The sequence below is a fragment of the Octopus bimaculoides genome, chromosome 8 (assembly GCF_046866305.1).
Source record: "Octopus bimaculoides isolate indiv1 chromosome 8, ASM4686630v1, whole genome shotgun sequence".
NCBI lineage: Eukaryota > Metazoa > Mollusca > Cephalopoda > Octopoda > Octopodidae > Octopus > Octopus bimaculoides.
In genome coordinates this window covers 14,464,861-14,482,770 of record NC_142935.1, presented here as the reverse complement: position 1 = coordinate 14,482,770, position 17,910 = coordinate 14,464,861, and the positions used below count along the sequence as shown (strand labels likewise).

The following is a 17,910-nucleotide window of genomic DNA, read 5'->3' as shown; positions in this document are numbered from 1 at the left end:
ATATTAATTTGTAATAATATTAAAGTATTAAAACAAAAATATTAACAAATTTACATCTTTTTAAAATTCTACTTCCTTCTCTTGTATTGGCAAGCGTCACAGGAGTTACTTGTTGTGTAGTCGGTTACATTTCTATGTATTTTCTCATCTCAGTCATTGAACTATGGTCATGCTGGGGCACTGCCTTGAAAGGTTAAGTCAAACAAATCAACCCCAGTACTTATTTTGAGTCTGTTGCTTATTCTGTCAGATTATTTTACCGAATCATGGAAGTCATGGAGAAGTAAACAAACCAACACCAGTTATCAAGCAGTAGTGAAAGACAAACACACACACATATGTGGAAACAATGGGTTTCTACATAGTTTCCATCTACTAAATTCACTCACATAGCATTGGTTGGTCCAGAGCTATACAAGACACTTACCCAAGGAACTGCACACTGGGATTGAATCCCAAACCACATAGTTGCAAAGCAAGCTTCTTAACCACACAGCCATGTCAGCACTTCAGTTTATCTCCTCCTCCTCCTCCCTTTAATGTTACCCAGTATATAGTTATTTATTCTTTTATATATTGTATTTTATTTATATTCTGAAGAAACGAGCCTTTTTTATGCAAGGCCCTAGGCTAAGACAAAGATATTGAGGTTAGTTTGATTAGTGTTCAATTGAAACTGAAGTTTGTGGTTAGAGGGGAAAATATAGACAAGAGAAATGAGTCTGAGGAAGAATCTAGCAATGTTTTAATATACTTTAGTACAAAGCACTAAGATGTATATATTGAATTAATTTAATTAAGATGTACTTACAACCACAAAGATTAGAAGAGCAGAGACAGTTGCAGTATCAAAAGAGAGAGAATAATGGCTACGAACCACAAGGGAAATGCATGTTTGTGGCTAATAATTTTTTTGTCTAGAAAATATTTTTTATAAATATTTGCTTTGACACTACTTAAATTCCAAACTTAGTTATTATTTTTTTCATTTACTCAGATGCAATACGAATAATCATTCCTCTATATTTTCCTACATCGTTGTTTTCTATTAGAAGCTGCAAAGAGTTATCTGCATTATAAATCTAATAAGACTACAACTACAATTCTACCACTAAACTTACTATCTCTTCTATCTAACCTCAATACAATCTATCAACTCATCTAAAAACCTGCAGCACCAATTGCTCCCGAAGTTCTTGCATCCAAAGAAAAGCCAACCAACTGATAGGCAAACCATTACTTACTAATGAAATAAAACCACAAGTGTACAAATACGCTATACTTCCTCCAACGTCTCCTTTATCACCAGAACAATAATTTCTGTGAATGAATAAGTGAAATGTGTTCCTGTGGGTATGAGACATTCAGGTACAGCTATTTTGGTGCCATCTATTTGGTATGGCTGATTTGATGCTGACTTATTTGACACCAGACATTTTAATATTTCTCTTGTTCTCTCCCTCCCCTACCTCTCTCTTTCTCTCTGTTTATTTGTGTAACTATATTTCTTTATATGTATGAGGAGAGAGAAAGTTTGTCAATTATGTTCAATTAATAAACTCTAATGTCTCTCTCTTTCCCTCTCTCTGTTTATCTGTGTATATTTCTACACATGTGTGTTTACCTTCAGTGCCAAAAAGTACTGTCATCAAAACAGGCTGAATGTCCAGTCAGCCATGCCAAATCATTTGAGTTCAAACAACTGCAAACAATTGTCTCATTAGGGTCCTTGCCACACCTGGATTCACTTAATGCATCCATTTCTTCTCTATCTGTCATTTCAACATCTCACTCTCCAAACATTCTTACTGAACACATTGCCTAATCTTTAGTCCAAGAACTGCAACTACCTAAAACATCACCATTTTACATTTGCTCTTCCATACTAACATGGATTTCATGAGCCATCATGCACCAAATCAGTTTTTAAAACCTCTCTGCAAATGTTTCCCCCAGTAGAGATTGATCTACAAAGCTTCAAGCTGGACATCAACAACTACAGCAACCATTGCAGGGCTCACAAAGGCTATAGACACAGTGAGTGCCTCAAAGCAGATTTCCTACTTTACCACATCTATTTTACTTACTTCCACTACGAAAACAAGACCTGACAAAAATAATGTAGCAGTATAACATACCCTCACTATCAGACTGCCACTCTGATAACCAGACAGTGCCCCATGGTGTGCACATGTAGTCCCAAACAAAACTAAAGCAAAGCATAGCTTAGCTTATTTCTTAATGTTTGGTGAATTATTTCTCTAAGAGCTAAACAGGGTTATTATTCGTTGTGTAATCCTCATTTCAATTAATATGTTAATGAGAAAGTGTAATGTTACTCTGAAACGTTTTGTGTTGTACTTTATATATACAAAGGTGGTATCAAAAAGTTTCCAGACTAGTTCTGTAGCACACCAATAGACCACAGCACATGGTCGTGTGCACAGTGAGAGATAGCAGTGACCTTCATGAGGTCGTGTGCCAAGTGACATCACTGTGTTTACTCTACAAATAATGAAATTGGTGTTTTTGTGATCACGTGTATGCTGTAGTCTGCAATTTTTGTCATGGACAGGAAGTTGGAACAAAGAACCAACGTGAAATTTTGCATTAAACTTGGGAAGTCTGCTACAGAGACACTGAGCATGCTTTGGCAAGCTTATGGCAACAAGGCAATGAGTTGTATGCAATGTTTCAAGTGGCATTGGCACTTCAAAACAGAAGAATGTCCCTCATTGTTTTTTTCAGCATCTGCATTAGTGTGCATTGAGAGAATGCAGACTCCAGGGCCAGATCATCAATTGAGAGTTCTACTGTGATGCTTTGAAGCATTTGAGGAAGGACATTTGGTGAAAGCAACTGGATCTGTGAAAAGTGAAGAATTGGCTTCTTCACGATGACAATGCACCCTGTCACTGATCTCTCGCCACCCATGTTTCTTGCCAAAAATAACAGGGTATTGCTTCCACACCTGCCCTATTCACCAAATTTAGCACCTGCAGACTTCCATCTCTTTCCCAAGATGAAAATGAAGTTCAAAGATCATATTTTAACATTGTTGTCATGATCAAGAGCAAATTGCAGAAGGTTCTTGACTCGCTTATGGGAAACAACTTCCAGACCAAATTCCATAAGTTGCAGGAATGCTGAGGCAGGTGCATTGCTGCACAAGGTAACTATTTTGAAGGAGATAGTGTTAAAACTTAGGTAAATATAATGTAACTAGTCCGGGAACTTTTTAATACCACTTCATATAACTACCAGAATGAGATCTTTTATGTCTTACTTGTTCCAGTCATTAGACTTTGGCTATGCTGGGGTACTGCCTTGAAGAATTTTAGTTGAACAAATTGACCACAGTACATATTCTTTAAAGCCTGATACTTATTCTATCAGTCTCTTTTACCAAACTGCTAAGTTATGGGGACATAAATACACTGACACCAGTTGTCATATGGTAGTGGTAGGGGTAGGCAAATGCAGACACAAAGACAAACATACTCTATTGATTTCTTTTGCGGAACTACCAAGTTATGGGGACATAAACAAACCAACACAGGTTGTCAGGTGATAGGGGTGGGGACAAGCACAAACACAAACACACATATGGTTGGGTTCTTTCAGTTTCCATCTACTAAAGCCATTCACGAGGCTTTAGTTGGCCCTGGGTTATAGTAGACATGTGCCCAAAAGTGCATGTAGTGGAATTGAACCTGGAACCATGTGGTTAGGAAGCAAACTTCTTACTGCACAACCAAGCCTGTACATTATATATATATATATATATATATATATATATATATTATATGCAAGCAAGCATACAACTATGTACATATACACACACACATACACATACACATACACACACACACATATATGCACATATGTCCATGTGATAAATATGTGTCTGTAAACGTGTGGGAGGAAGGAGTAAAAATTATGTTCCATAATTCAAATGTCTTATAATTGCCAACTATTATATATAAATATATGTACCCATAGTACATGTTTAATCTCTCTATGTGAGACACAATATAGTTTTGGTTGCTCTACTAAAAAGCAGATGCCATCCTTCATGAGTAATAAGCCATAAAGAAAGTATCTCACAGCAAAAACATTTGCTCCAATTCTGCATAATATCGACACATTCATGAACATTTCAACTGTGTTCATATTGAAAATTAGATATAAAACAGTTCCTTGCTCTATCATTATGATAACACATTCACAAGCTACAAATTCAACAGAGAGTAAAGATGAATCTTTCTCAAGGGTATTAATGCCATAAGTGAAACAGATTCAATCAGGAATCAAAATCGATTGTGTGAGTGTGTGCATGTGTGAATGCATAAATTTGAATGAACAATAATGTGTTCATTCATAATTATACGCCTACATATATGATTGCATATAATATGTCTTTTACCAAATTACATACTCACATTCATATATGTATATGGAACTGGTTGTGCTTTCATAGAATTATTTTCACCCTCATCTGTAAATACATCATTTAGGTGAGGTACAATGAACTGTCATAAATTGTCAGTTACCCAGACTCCTATTAATTACTTCAATATGACATTCACATTACCTTTGGGATCCATGATAATCACATGGTCAAAGGAGAAACCCTTCATTTACAATTTCATTTAATGTCAGTGTAAAAATACATAAAAATGCAATGAAAATATACAGACACTCACACACACACATGAACACGTTCACTAGCAGGAAAAAAGCAAGCATTTGAGTGAAAATATTCTTAACTGAACCTGGAAAAGTACAGAACAAGAAACAGAAACTTAAAACTACTGGAATTTGAATTTAAATAATATGTCTTATTTGAGCAAGTCTTGCAATGGAAAACGAGTATGGAAAAGTTAAAGAAAACATTTGTGGTAGAGTAGTTAAATTTGAAGAACAACTTTCTTGCTGCCATAGCACCCTCTAATAGCACCCTGCCATAGTACCCTCTGAGACCATATCCAATGAGTTATACCAAATCTAAGTAAAATGAATCAAATTTTGAGCATTGGAAAAAGGAGACTTTTAAAAACAGGAGTATTGTGTGATGGGAGGAGGGAGTTTCTGGACAAGAGCCTAAGAGTATTGGATTTCCAGAGATCTGAAACACTAAATTAGCAAATACATCACATGATATTTTAATAGAGTCTACAAACAAGATAAAATTTTAGTCTCTCTTTCACTCATAAATTCAACACTGGACATATATACTCCATTTGTACTTCACAAGATATTTAATTCGTGGCTGAGACAAGTAAAAAAAATACAGAGTAGGGTTTCTTTCTTTTATTCTTTTACTTGTTTCAGTCATTTGACTGCGACCATGCTGGAGCACCCCAGTACTTAATCTTTGTAAGCCTAATGCTTATTCTATCAGTCTCTTTTGCTGAACTACTAAGTTACAGAGAACCACTCAGTTTACAGAGACGTAAACACACCAACATTAGTTGTCAAGCGATGGTGGGGTGGGGTGAGACAAACATGGACACAAAGACACACACACATAAATATGTACATACATATACATAAATATAATTTATATAAGGGCATTAACTATATAGCAATGCCTCATGCTTAGAGGGACTAAATAAGTCAAAAACTACCAAAAAATAAGCAACATATTTACCGAAAGCGAGGGAATGCAGCTTTCAAAATTAATCTCTTAAAAACATTTAACTTAACGGTAAACCAGTGGTTTCTCAATCAATACAGCAAAAACTGTGAAGTAAGCTGCATCAAAAAATAAATATACATAAATATATATATATATGACAAGTTTCTTTCAGTTTTCATCTACCAAATCCACTCACAAGGCTTTGGTTAGCCAAGACTATAGCAGAAGACACTTGTCCCAAGGTGTCACACAGTAGGGCTGAACCTGGAACCATGTGGTTGAGAAGCAAACTTCTTACCACACAGCCACGTCTGTGCCTATAGGTAATGAAAAGTAAAAATGAAGGCTTCATTCAGAGAAAACACGATAAAAAATACATTTATGGCTGACAAAAAAAAAATCGAAATCTGTTTAATTAAAATTAAAAAATGAAGCAAAAATCAATTGCTCTGAGAAATTTATCAATGATTTTCCAAGTGACACTACAGTTGCTTTCACATTAAGGCGACATGAGTTACTTCCCTTACAACAGATCGCGTGTATGCACATTACCCCCCCAAAAAAGTATGAAAAACACTGATTACACATTAATATGCATATATCTATCTAGATATCTTACGTGTGAATTTATTCCCACACAAATATAAAATTATATACATGTGTGAGTGTATGAAAACACACACACATAATATGTGGTGTTCAGGCTACTTAATTTAAGTATTTTATATATGTTTTTTTTCTTTTCTCTCAGGAACATCTTGATGTATTGGTGAACAGTCAACAGCATTGATAGCATCAAGACTAAAGTTGCAGATAAGAAAAAGTTAAGTGACTAGGAGGACTATTAGAAAAGGGTTAGCTGTACCATGATGGGGATTATGGTCAAATATTAGCCGGAGAGGGTTGCATGTGGCAAGCAGGATTCAGCTTCTTACCATACCGCTAGAAAGAGTCGAAAGTGGTTGTCAAAGAATTTTTTTAAATTTCACCAGCCCTAATTTCTGGCCTCTTAATTCTCCTTGATTACAAAGTGTGGGGCACAGTTGACAAAGACACCAACTGCTCTGCCTGCAACACCAAAGCCAAGCTGGTGACCAAGATTAAGGAGGAATTCAGAGATCTTTTCAGGGACACAGTGGGGAATGCATGTTCAGCATTCCAGGTTGAGGCTGAGGTGGAAGCTGAGGGTGGCTACTTTGAGTAAACTGTTATCTCCTAATCATAATCAAGCTGATGTTTTTTGATTTTTAAAAAATTCTTTATTTTGGAATGGGATATTGTGTTTTTTTTTGTTTTTTGTTTTTTTTTGCTTTCACACAAACTGTCAAATTTAGCCCAAACACCCTTTAGGTATATATAAACATACATTCAAATACAGATTATAAACACAGGCATGGTTGTGTGGTAAGATGCTTGCTTCCTAACCACATGGTTCTGGGTTCAGTCCCACTGCATGGCACCTTGGGCACCATAGCCTTGTGAGTGGATTTGGTAGACAGAAACTGGAAGAAGCCTGACATATATATATATATATATATATATATATATATATACATATATATATATACATATATATATATATATATGAGTTTGTCTATGTTTGTCCCCCTGCCATCACTTGACAACCGATGCTGGTGTGTTTATGTCCCCGTAACTTATCAATTCCGCAAAAGAGACCAATAGAATAAGTACTAGGCTTACAAAGAACAAGTCCTTTCTTCAACTAACACCCTTTAAGGTGGTGCTCCAGCATGGCCGCAGTCAAATGACTGAAATGAGTAAAGGAATAGAAGAATATATATATATATATATATATATAGTGTTGTTAGTTAAGGTAAATCGCAGCTGTTTTCTCTTGAAGCACATCAGTTTATTTCATTATTACAATTCAATATGTAGTCTCAGTTGCTGCCGTATGTTCGTTGAAAATACATATTAAAAATTGAGAATTATGGAAATATTATTTGCAGAGTTTTTATATGCAAGCATACAGATATGTACATACACACACATGCATGTATACATATATATATGTATACAGATATATATCCCTATAGATATATTATATATGTATACATATATGCATACATGTATATATATATATATGGTGTGTGTATATATATATATATATATATATATATATATATATATATTAAATATATACTTTTATAAAACAAAATTTTACAAAATATATAGTATCTGTTAACAGTCTTAGCAAAAAGCTCACAGGTGAGTTTTTGTATGTATATATATATATATGTCTCTTAAAAGATAGAGCTCAAAATCAATGCATTGAAGATACTTTATTGCAGCAATAAAGTATCTTCAATGCATTGATTTTGAGCTCTATCTTTTAAGATATATATATATATATATATATATATACATACATACATACATACATACACACACACACATATATATATATATATACAAATATGTGCATGTGTATGAGAGACAGAGAAAGAGAAGGAGGCAATTGAACCAGAAATGATTTAGGCCACAAATGTTCAACTTCATTTTGGCTATGGGAGATGTGGTTGGACAATTGTTGAGCTAATGAAAGGTACTGTGCCAGAATCACATGCCCATGTCCCTCCTCTTGTCTCCAGACAATAAGCATGTTCTTTTCCTGTTCTTGACTCTTCAGGTTATGTCCCTTTTTAAGTGGAGTTGAATATGTCCAATGTGTGTCCTTTCATTGACAACTTGATTGCAGACACTGGCCTGGAATGCATCCAGGACCTCAAGGCAGTGATGATGGACTGAGAAGTATGGCAAGTGGACATGTTGCTGCAGCCCAGGTTGAAACCCAGCCATAATATCTTAAGCACTGTTCTTCCAGTTTGGATAAAAATTTTTAAATAATGCTTAAATCTCCTTTTCATAAAAACATAAGATAGTGCCAAATTATATGCTTTAATGTCATCTACTTAGATACTCACAATTTTGAGGTCAAATATCCCCAATGTCAACTTTGCTGTACATACCTTCAGGTCAAGAAATAAGCCTCAGTATTTTAGTGGAGATAACGCAATTCCCTCACCCTTCACAAAATTGGTCACATGCCTAAGAAAGAAATCGATATGCTATTTATGTTGAAAATCTATTACTTCAAATACATAAAAACACACATGGATTAATAAATTTGCAATATATAGCATTTGCGTCAGAAGAGAGATGTGTGTTCAAAATAGCAATAGTACCTCTGCTTTCAGTTCATACAGAAAAGAAAGCATGTAGAAGTACCACTGGACATGAAATAGGATTGGATAGGATGAACCAATACACAACTGGCATAACAAACTGGTCAGCTGTAGCAATCACACAGGAGATAGAAAGCAATGTAATTAAGTGTATGATGGTAGACATAGGCTGCAAAATGTTTGTGGATTTTGGCTAGAGTACTAGAAGCATTAGAAGAAATTTGTAGGGCACTTATCTCTTAGTTAATCAGATTGTGTCGTAACAACACTGAAGTCAACTATTATAAGAGGTCAAGGAGAGGAAATTCTAAGGGTCTCATGCTGACAGATTGATATAGAAAGGCAGTTATCACAAATTTTGTACTGACTGTGAAATAATTTCTTGAGCAAAAAACTGAATCTTGTATTTGTTAATCTAAACAAAGTCCATTGATAGGATTTCATGCTTTGTATTCCTATTGGAGCAATAAATAAACTATGTAGATGAAGGGATCAGGAAAGCTATTCAATCCATGTATAAGGGGCTAAAAATATAATCAATGAGAAATTTATTGTATAGGGAGGTCCTTAACCTTCTCTTCATTTTAGCACTAAAAGTCTATGGAAAGTTTGGTGTGTTGACTTTCAGTAGAAAATGAGATGATAGAAACCTGTAGAAGTTTGAAACTTTGAAAACAAGACTTAAATTATTCAATCAGCATAAAGACCATGTTAGCTGAGAATGTCACACAAGCACAATTACAGAAAAATGGCCTTGCTTTCCACACAAAAAGAGAGTAAGCAATACCTTAGTATTGTGTGGTCAGTACAGACAATAGATATATAGACAGTGCAATAAGATTTCATAGAATAAACTACTAAATGTCACTTTTAGCAATATTTCCAGAAATGATGACATCACCATGCAGTCTTATCTTAGTTTCTGTCTGTATATTCTTGTGTGACTTCAACACATTCCATTAAATATATATATCATTCACGAAAGTATATTACAATGACAAATTAACTACAAAATCTCATTCAAAACTATCACTACTCAAATATTAGCCATTTGATTGTAAAGTCAACCCATTTTTAATAGTGTAAAAAGTTTATCTTGAGTAGTGATGTAATAAACATCACTACTCAAGATAAACTTTTTACACTATTAAAAATGGGTTGACTTTACAATCAAATGATCTCTCATGACAACATGTTTTCCATAAATAAACATATAAAATTATATCCATACAGAATTAGACTCAGTAAAATTAGGCCACAAGAGACTTTTCAGTAGCTTGAGTTGAGTTGACCAGATGGCCTGGGTTTCAGTGATGTTTGACAATTCACCAGGAATTATTCACCTTTCCTTGCCAAATTACCATTGATAGAAGCTGAAGCAAGTAAAATGTAAGCAAGTACATGTCTAGACACAAACTCATTTGTATAACAAATGGTACAAATTGAGGTCTAGACAATAACTACGACATTGTGGATTGCATGACTAAATTTGTATGGATATTTATTTATTCATAAACTATGCTGTATTACTGCTCTGATATAATTACTGTCTGGCCACTAGCATTATTATGCAAATGAGTTAGCACCTAGGCACTAATTTGCATACTAATAAGTAGCTTTCATCTATTATCAACAGTTTGGGAATGAAGAACAAACAAATCCTGATGAGTTATTAAATAATAAAACTGGTCAATTTGATATTTCTCTGAAGGTTGCCCAAAAGGGCCCCATGGGCCTACTTTTAAAGCAAGAGTAAATACATATAGATATGAGTATGTGTTTATATATAAAGCCATTACCAATGAGGTTTTGGTACTTGGATAAATATTTTCCATAACCTACAATACATCACAGTGTTACTTTCATCTTTGAAACCAGAAAATACTTTTTACGTTGAGCCACCTTCTCATCTACATCCAAAACTTGACAATCCACATGACAAAACTTTTCTTTAACAACTACATGCTTACTGATGCACTGTTTCATCATCTGCTATAACAATGCTGTATTTATTGAGTGTACATCACCTTTAATCTGATCACATCCACCTCTTATCCTTTTCATTTTCTGTTGTGCATCAACCCTCAGATTAACCACTAACCATTTTGCTTGATTTGTCTTCCTTGGAATTTTATTTCTCTCTGGAATTTTTTTGCCAATGTTTATTATTTTTTCTTACCAATAACATGGAGCAATTGAAACTCAACATTAATGATATTAATCTAAACAATTTTTCTTATTCTTAAGAAATGATCACAATTAATTATTCATTCTTTAATTCCTTTGACTCCATGTGAGCAGAGGAAACCAACAAGAGATATCCACCTGTCTCAATCTTTGGCAAGGGATTGCAGTTGTCCCCAAGTGTAACTACCTGCCAGTGCTTCAGTTTCTGTGGACCTTCTCCATGTTTTTGGTCTGCCATACTTCTGTCTCCCTCAGGGAGTCCAGAACTTGCCTTGTAATGTTGGAAACAGGTTTCTTTAGGGTGTGTCCCAACCAACCCAATTTCTCCCTCTTGCTCTGGGTTTCAATAGGTTGCTCATTTGCCTGTTCCCACAAGGCTGCTTGTGCATCTGTCTTGTCATCTCACCCAAAGGATGTTCGAGACATCTATTCACAAATGTATGGAGCTTGTTGGAAAATTTTGCATTTTTCCCAGTTTCACATGCATACAGCAGAATCATCTTCATGTTTGAGAAAAGTACAGCTACCTTTAGGATGTTCAGACTAATACGGAGATTACAGACCTGGGAATATAATCATGAATGTATGAGCAAAAATAAAAATGAATGATACACTTCTGTGAAAAAGTCTGCTGAACCATTTGGTGGTTGTAGTGGTGCTGTAAATATCAGTGAGGTAGGAGATGAGGCTATTTTATTTTAGTTCAGTGCCTTGGTTAACTTGCAAAGGCAGCAGAAGTAGGACAAAGACTTAATATTCTGCAGAGTCTAATTCATCATAATGCATTTCATAAGAAATATACATTTATATATATTATAGATTTAGTATATTCCCTATAAATATGCATATGTACACACAACTAAAAGCTAGGCTTTACAAATCTTAGTAAAACAAAAAGAAAAAAACCAAACTTTTCCTTTGCATGTTATGGAAGTGGTCCATTTGTAGAACTCTTAAAATAAGACAGTTCAGAATGTCAACACCTAATTTAGAAACTACATTACTCAAAGAATTTTACTTTAAAAATATCTTCTTAAAAATATCTTCTCAGCTTATAAAGATTATTGATTTATCTCTTACACAAAAGCAAAAAAGCTACTTCAGGTAAAATATTCATTTATATCTTTCTCAAGAGAATTAGTTACCTAAGGGAACGGAAATGGTCACAAGAAGCAATCAAAACCATGTTGCAGATGTTTACATCTGCACTATGGATGCACAGTTCAAAAATTTTGCTTCCCAGCCATGTGGTTTTGAGTTCAGTCCCATTGTGTGGCACTTTGAGCAAGTGTCTTCTACTATGGCTCCAGGCCAACCAAAGCTTTGTGAGTGGATTTGATAGGTGGAAACTAAAAGAAGCATGTGGTATGCATGTGTATGTCCACACCACTTTGTTTTGACATCATGCAATAGTTATAAACCTGCATTACTACCATATAAACAGTGTCCTTTATTCGTAATCTTCCATGAAAACATATCCAGCCTTTCGAAAGTATTACACTGCTTGGAAACACATGAAAGTTGGTGACAGGAAGGGCATCCAGCAATAGAAGAATCTGCCTCAACAATTTCTGTCTGACCCATTGAAGTATGGAAAAGTGAATGTTAAGACAATGATGATGATGATGAACTATACCATTTACCACTATATTGTTGAAGAAAACTTATTTATCTTGACTAAGCACAAAAGAGATTTTTACTAAGAAGTATAAGATATTGACTCAAACAGTGTACTGATTGCTGTCACTAATTCATCAACCTCAAAAGAATGGAAGTAAAAGATAATCCTGACATGATTTAAACTTACAAACTTGAGGAACAAAACTAAACACAAGAAATCATTTCATTATCACCCCAACACACTTTGCCATCACCACAAAAATATTCAAACCCCCATATACATATTGATTGATAAAGATTTGGAACAGTTTTTAAAATGCATTACCAAAGTTAGTTTTCATTTCTTTTCTATAGAAGTATAGGTATTCAATAAATTTTCAAACTACATTGGTGAGTGAGCTACGACCATTATGTAGTTCACAAGAAAAGGGTTTTTATTTGTTGAATACATTAATAATGATAATAATAATGTTCTTATAGTCAGTGTTATATTAAAGTGATTATTGCCAATTTTCTACACTTATACTGACAAGCTGCAGGGCACATTTGAATGAAACACTAGCCACTCAGTAAAGGTCAAATCTGCCATGTTTAATGAACAATTATTTATATTTTTTGATATACATCAATGATTCCAAAAATAGGATGCTAATGATCCCTTTAGGGATCTAGAAGACTCAAGAGGAGTACAGGAAGAAATGTGGACAGGAGTGGGAGGGTGGCATTAGATGTTAAAAGTTAGTGAGATGGGCAAGAATACTATAGCTTACTATTATTTATATTTTGAATGACATATATATACTGAGGGGTACCAAAATATTTTTTAGTGCTTAGAGCCTCTATATGTCTTAATCTGACCCTGGATACAACCAGCTTTCACTTGTTTCTAAGCAAAGCAATATTTCCCCCATGGCTTCACAGAAGATTGGAAATGAAGGATACTGCTTGAATGACAATGATGCTCATTTGCAACAATTGCATCACAATGTAAAGACAAGTAGACCAATACCCAACCACCAAGTACACATACACACACACATATATATATACAACAAGCTTCTTTCAGTTTCTGCCTACCAAATCCATTTACAAGGCTTTGAATGATACTTGCCCAATGTACTACACAGTGGGACTGAACCCAAAAACATGTGGTTGGAAAACAAAACTTCTTTACCACACAGTCATGTCTGCACCATTCCTTTTACATACATAATGATAACTGTAACTGATGGAAATCCATTGGTGGTGGCTGCCACCGTGAATTCATTATGCAATGAAAATGTCAGTGCCAGATACATTAACAAAGCACGAAACTTCAACAACGTTTAGTTGCAGAAAATATTGGTGATCATTTACAACACTCGTTGCAATAAGTCAGTAGAGCAATTACCAAAATTAGAAGAAATTCTCTCAATGACAGATTATTTGGACAATGAAGAATTTAATTGCTTGCAGTTTTACATTGAAGTTCACTGATTGTCAAAGGGCACCTGTCCAAGTCATTTTCATTGTCTTTCTGAGGACAGTTTTCAATTCTTTGAAAACAAAGATATTTTCAAATGAGTAAACTTGAAGTTTAATTAAATTAATTTTCAGCTACATGGAAATAAACTGAATTTTATGTGCATTTGTTTGAAATATTATTCTATTCAGACATAACTTGAGATGAAGAGATTTTTACCAGTTTCCAAGCTTTTCTGAACTTTAAAAAAAGACAGAAATATATAATGGTGATAATAGATCTATTGCTATAACTTCAAAAGGAATAATTTATGAGGAGTTTTGTGTAAGTGCAGTATGAAGCTGGAAGCAAATCAGGTATCAAATATAATAGCTTTATCAGCAGGAGCACCACTAGGATTCTCTAAGGTTTGTGCAAACCATCTTAGCAAGATGTGGTTTACATTGTGTGGCTAGAATGAAGATTTGACAAAAAGTCAAATATATCATAGGTATATGAAAATTCATTCCTAATAAATTTTCATGAATGAAAACAAAATTCTGCTAAAAGAAACAATTATACGATAAATTTGTGTAGACCAAAGTCAGCATCATCTCTAATTTATAAGGTAGCTTTGTAACGTGTGATTTGGGGTTATTTTTTATTAAAGCAATCAATATTTGAGAGATATTTTACATCTTCAGTATGATATTTCTTGAGACTTTTTTAATTAAAACGCTTTCAGCAACTATATGATTAATTTTCAAATATTAATTGTTAAAAAAAAAAGATCCAAGTGGAAACATTGTCGAAAATTAATATAGTTATTATAGTTGTTTAAGTGGTACACTCAATATATTTCATTGGTATAATTGAAATAGGACAGAAAAATACAATTATGGCTTCCAAATATATATTGCCAATATTTTTCATAAAAATGTATTTCATATTTTTAAGCTTTACCCGCCTATATAGGACAATTTACCATGTATTTGATGACAGCATATTTTTTCTTTTTAAATTTTAGCTGGTATTTAATTCTATTTATTCATAATCTTATTTTCACTGTGAATGGAGAGAAAATGATAATTGTTGCACTTTTTAATCATATTCTTTCATATAATCAATATTATATGCTCACATTTTGGCTGTTTTTTAATGTTAACTAAAATTTACAATATTAACATGAATAAATTTCCAATTTAATGTAACAAAAACAAGATAGCTCCAGGTTTCTTCTTATAATTTATTTCAAGAAGTGATTCTATTTTTACTGGTACCATTCTCATTTAATTTAGGCACTTCTGCTCTGAGCTAAATAATGAAATTCTCTGTTTATTATCTTTTGATGTGTAAAATATAGAAAACTTTATCTTTTCCTCTAATTGGTGAATAGAACTGAACAGAAAATATGTTCTATCTCATACTTGATTCAGTCATTGGACTGTAGCCAGGCAGTGGCAATGCCTTCAAGAGTTTAGTTGAACAAATCAACCCCGGTACTTATACTTTTAAGCCTCGTACTTATTCTATCAGTCTCTTTTTCCAAACTGTAAAAATTATGAGGACATAAACTAACATTGATAGTCAGGAGTGGTGGAGGACAAACATAAGCATAAAGGCATACACATGTGTGTGTGTGGGGGGGGGGGGGGTGAGAGAGAGAGAGTGAGAGTGAGAGATGAGTTTTTTTCCAGTTTCCGTCTAGCAAATCCACTCGCAGGGCGTTGGTCAGCCCAAGGCTGTAATAGAAGACATTTACCCAAAGTGCTGTGCAGTGGGACTAAATCTAGAACTGTGCGGTTAGGGAGCACTTCTTACCATATGGCCATCACTGTAAAAATGAATTAACATTTTTAAAAACACTTATTCACTTTCACACAGTTGCCTTGACTTATTAGAAATAGCAACCAATCTCCCCACAAACGACATGTTTTCCATCTACAAAAACAAAGGACACATTGTATAATGTAGTTCTAGGTACATCACCTCAGAATATGAAACAGTCACTGTTTGAATAATCTATCATCATAGATCTGTTTGATCAGGGCTGAGTTGGGGCTAAATAGCAACAATTTTAAAAATAAAAGTTTTAAAATTTAAATTGGTAACATAGGCATAGGAGTGGCTGTGTGGTAAGTAGCCCGCTTACCAACCACATGGTTCCGGGTTCAGTCCCACTGCATGGCACCTTGGGCAAGTGTCTTCTACTATAGCCTCAGGCCGACCAAAGCCTTGAAACTGAAAGTAGCTCGTCGTATATATATATATATATATATATATATGTATGTATGTATGTGCGTGTATATGTTTGTGTGTCTGTGTTTGACCCTCCAACATCGCTTGACAACCGATGGTGATGTGTTTACGTCCCCATAACTTAGCGGTTCGGCAAAAAGAGACCGATAGAATAAGTAATAGGCTTACAAAGAATAAGTCCTGGGGTCGATTTGCTCGACTAAAGGCGGTGCTCCAGCATGGCCACAGTCAAATGACTGAAATGAATAAAAGAGTAAAGAATTCAATAACAGGTGAAATAGCTAGCTGTAGCCTGGAGTTTAGTCAAGTAATGAGTTATGAAAAACAAGCAATGGGTTATAAAAATAACTACTATTAAGAGTATGACTTGAAATTCATTAAGGAAGAAAAGATCATGAAATTTAATATAAATTCCTATAAAGAAATATAGACAAACGAAACAAAGAAAAAACAAAAACAACCATGATGATAGACTCATGTCAGATAAACCAAGAAACAAAAGTTATTTATGTATTATAAAACATTCACACTTCAAAAATATATTTAACAATTAATTCACATTAAACCTTTTTAAAAATATATGGCTGACAGAGACATTAGAAATGAGATCTTTGCAAATAATGAATTTGTATTTATTTCTTTTTTCTTTTTCTTTTTTTTTTCCAGTTTATTTGTTGTCACTGCAAGTGACAAAAGAAAATCAGACACAGCTTTTACATAATTCATTAGATGAATTTAATAGAGATTCATTTGGAGCTAAGGTTATAATAGTTATGAAAGGGTTATAAGCCTCTTTTCGTTTTTATACAATAGATAAAGTAAATATAATCATAATGTACAGATACATTACACAATATTTTTAAAAAATTGATTTATTTTGCAATGAATGAAACAAGTCACAAAACCATTTTGTGTTTATTGACTAACAGAATAAAGATATCTACATTTATTTTTTGCAATAGATGATGATAAGAAAATATATTTAGTGGAAAGATAAGCAGTAAACAATAACACATCAGAAGTATTTAACTTTCAGCCAATAAGTTACTATTGCACAACTGAAAGTAGTTCAAAAGACTGCCATATTCATATTCAAAATGGGTTTCCTGATTTTATTGATTCCAGTTTGAAACAATCATGTTTATCAAGTTTACCTGAGGGAAATTTAACAAACTTAACTTTACATAGACATGAAAATTTCAATGACACTCACATGCAAAACAAAACTCATTAACATACTTAACGCAAGGAGTATTATAAAACTAAGTAGAAGAGAAAAAAACAATACTATTATTATTATTATTATTACCAAGCTAAATGTAGAGAGAAACAATATTAACCAATGACTAATATTATTTTAAATCTTTCAACTCATGAGAGACATAATGCCATGCATATTTTGGTATGATCATGACCTCATCAGCAAAGCATAGACTTCATTATAATAGGTGAAGTAGTGCTGAAAGAATCACTTAAGTATGGTAAAGTCTTTGCTTCATGGAAAAGGTCATGATAAAAACAAAACATGTCCAGAGTAGTCTCCCATACATCCTGGG

At 33.9% G+C, this 17,910-nt stretch overlaps 1 protein-coding gene across 6 annotated transcripts in view; it reads right to left on the bottom strand.

Moving 5' to 3' along the window:
* Positions 1–17,910, bottom strand: part of LOC106879196 (ras-related protein Rab-3) — a 243,662-nt gene that overhangs the window by 155,280 nt on the left and 70,472 nt on the right. Inside the window, exon 2 of one of the 6 annotated variants that reach the window (XM_089356103.1) lies at positions 8,632–8,710. The exons of the other annotated variants lie outside the window; for them this stretch is intronic. The gene's annotated coding sequence lies outside the window, so the exon portion shown is untranslated. The remainder of the gene's footprint in view (positions 1–8,631; positions 8,711–17,910) is intronic. 6 annotated transcript variants of the gene reach the window in all.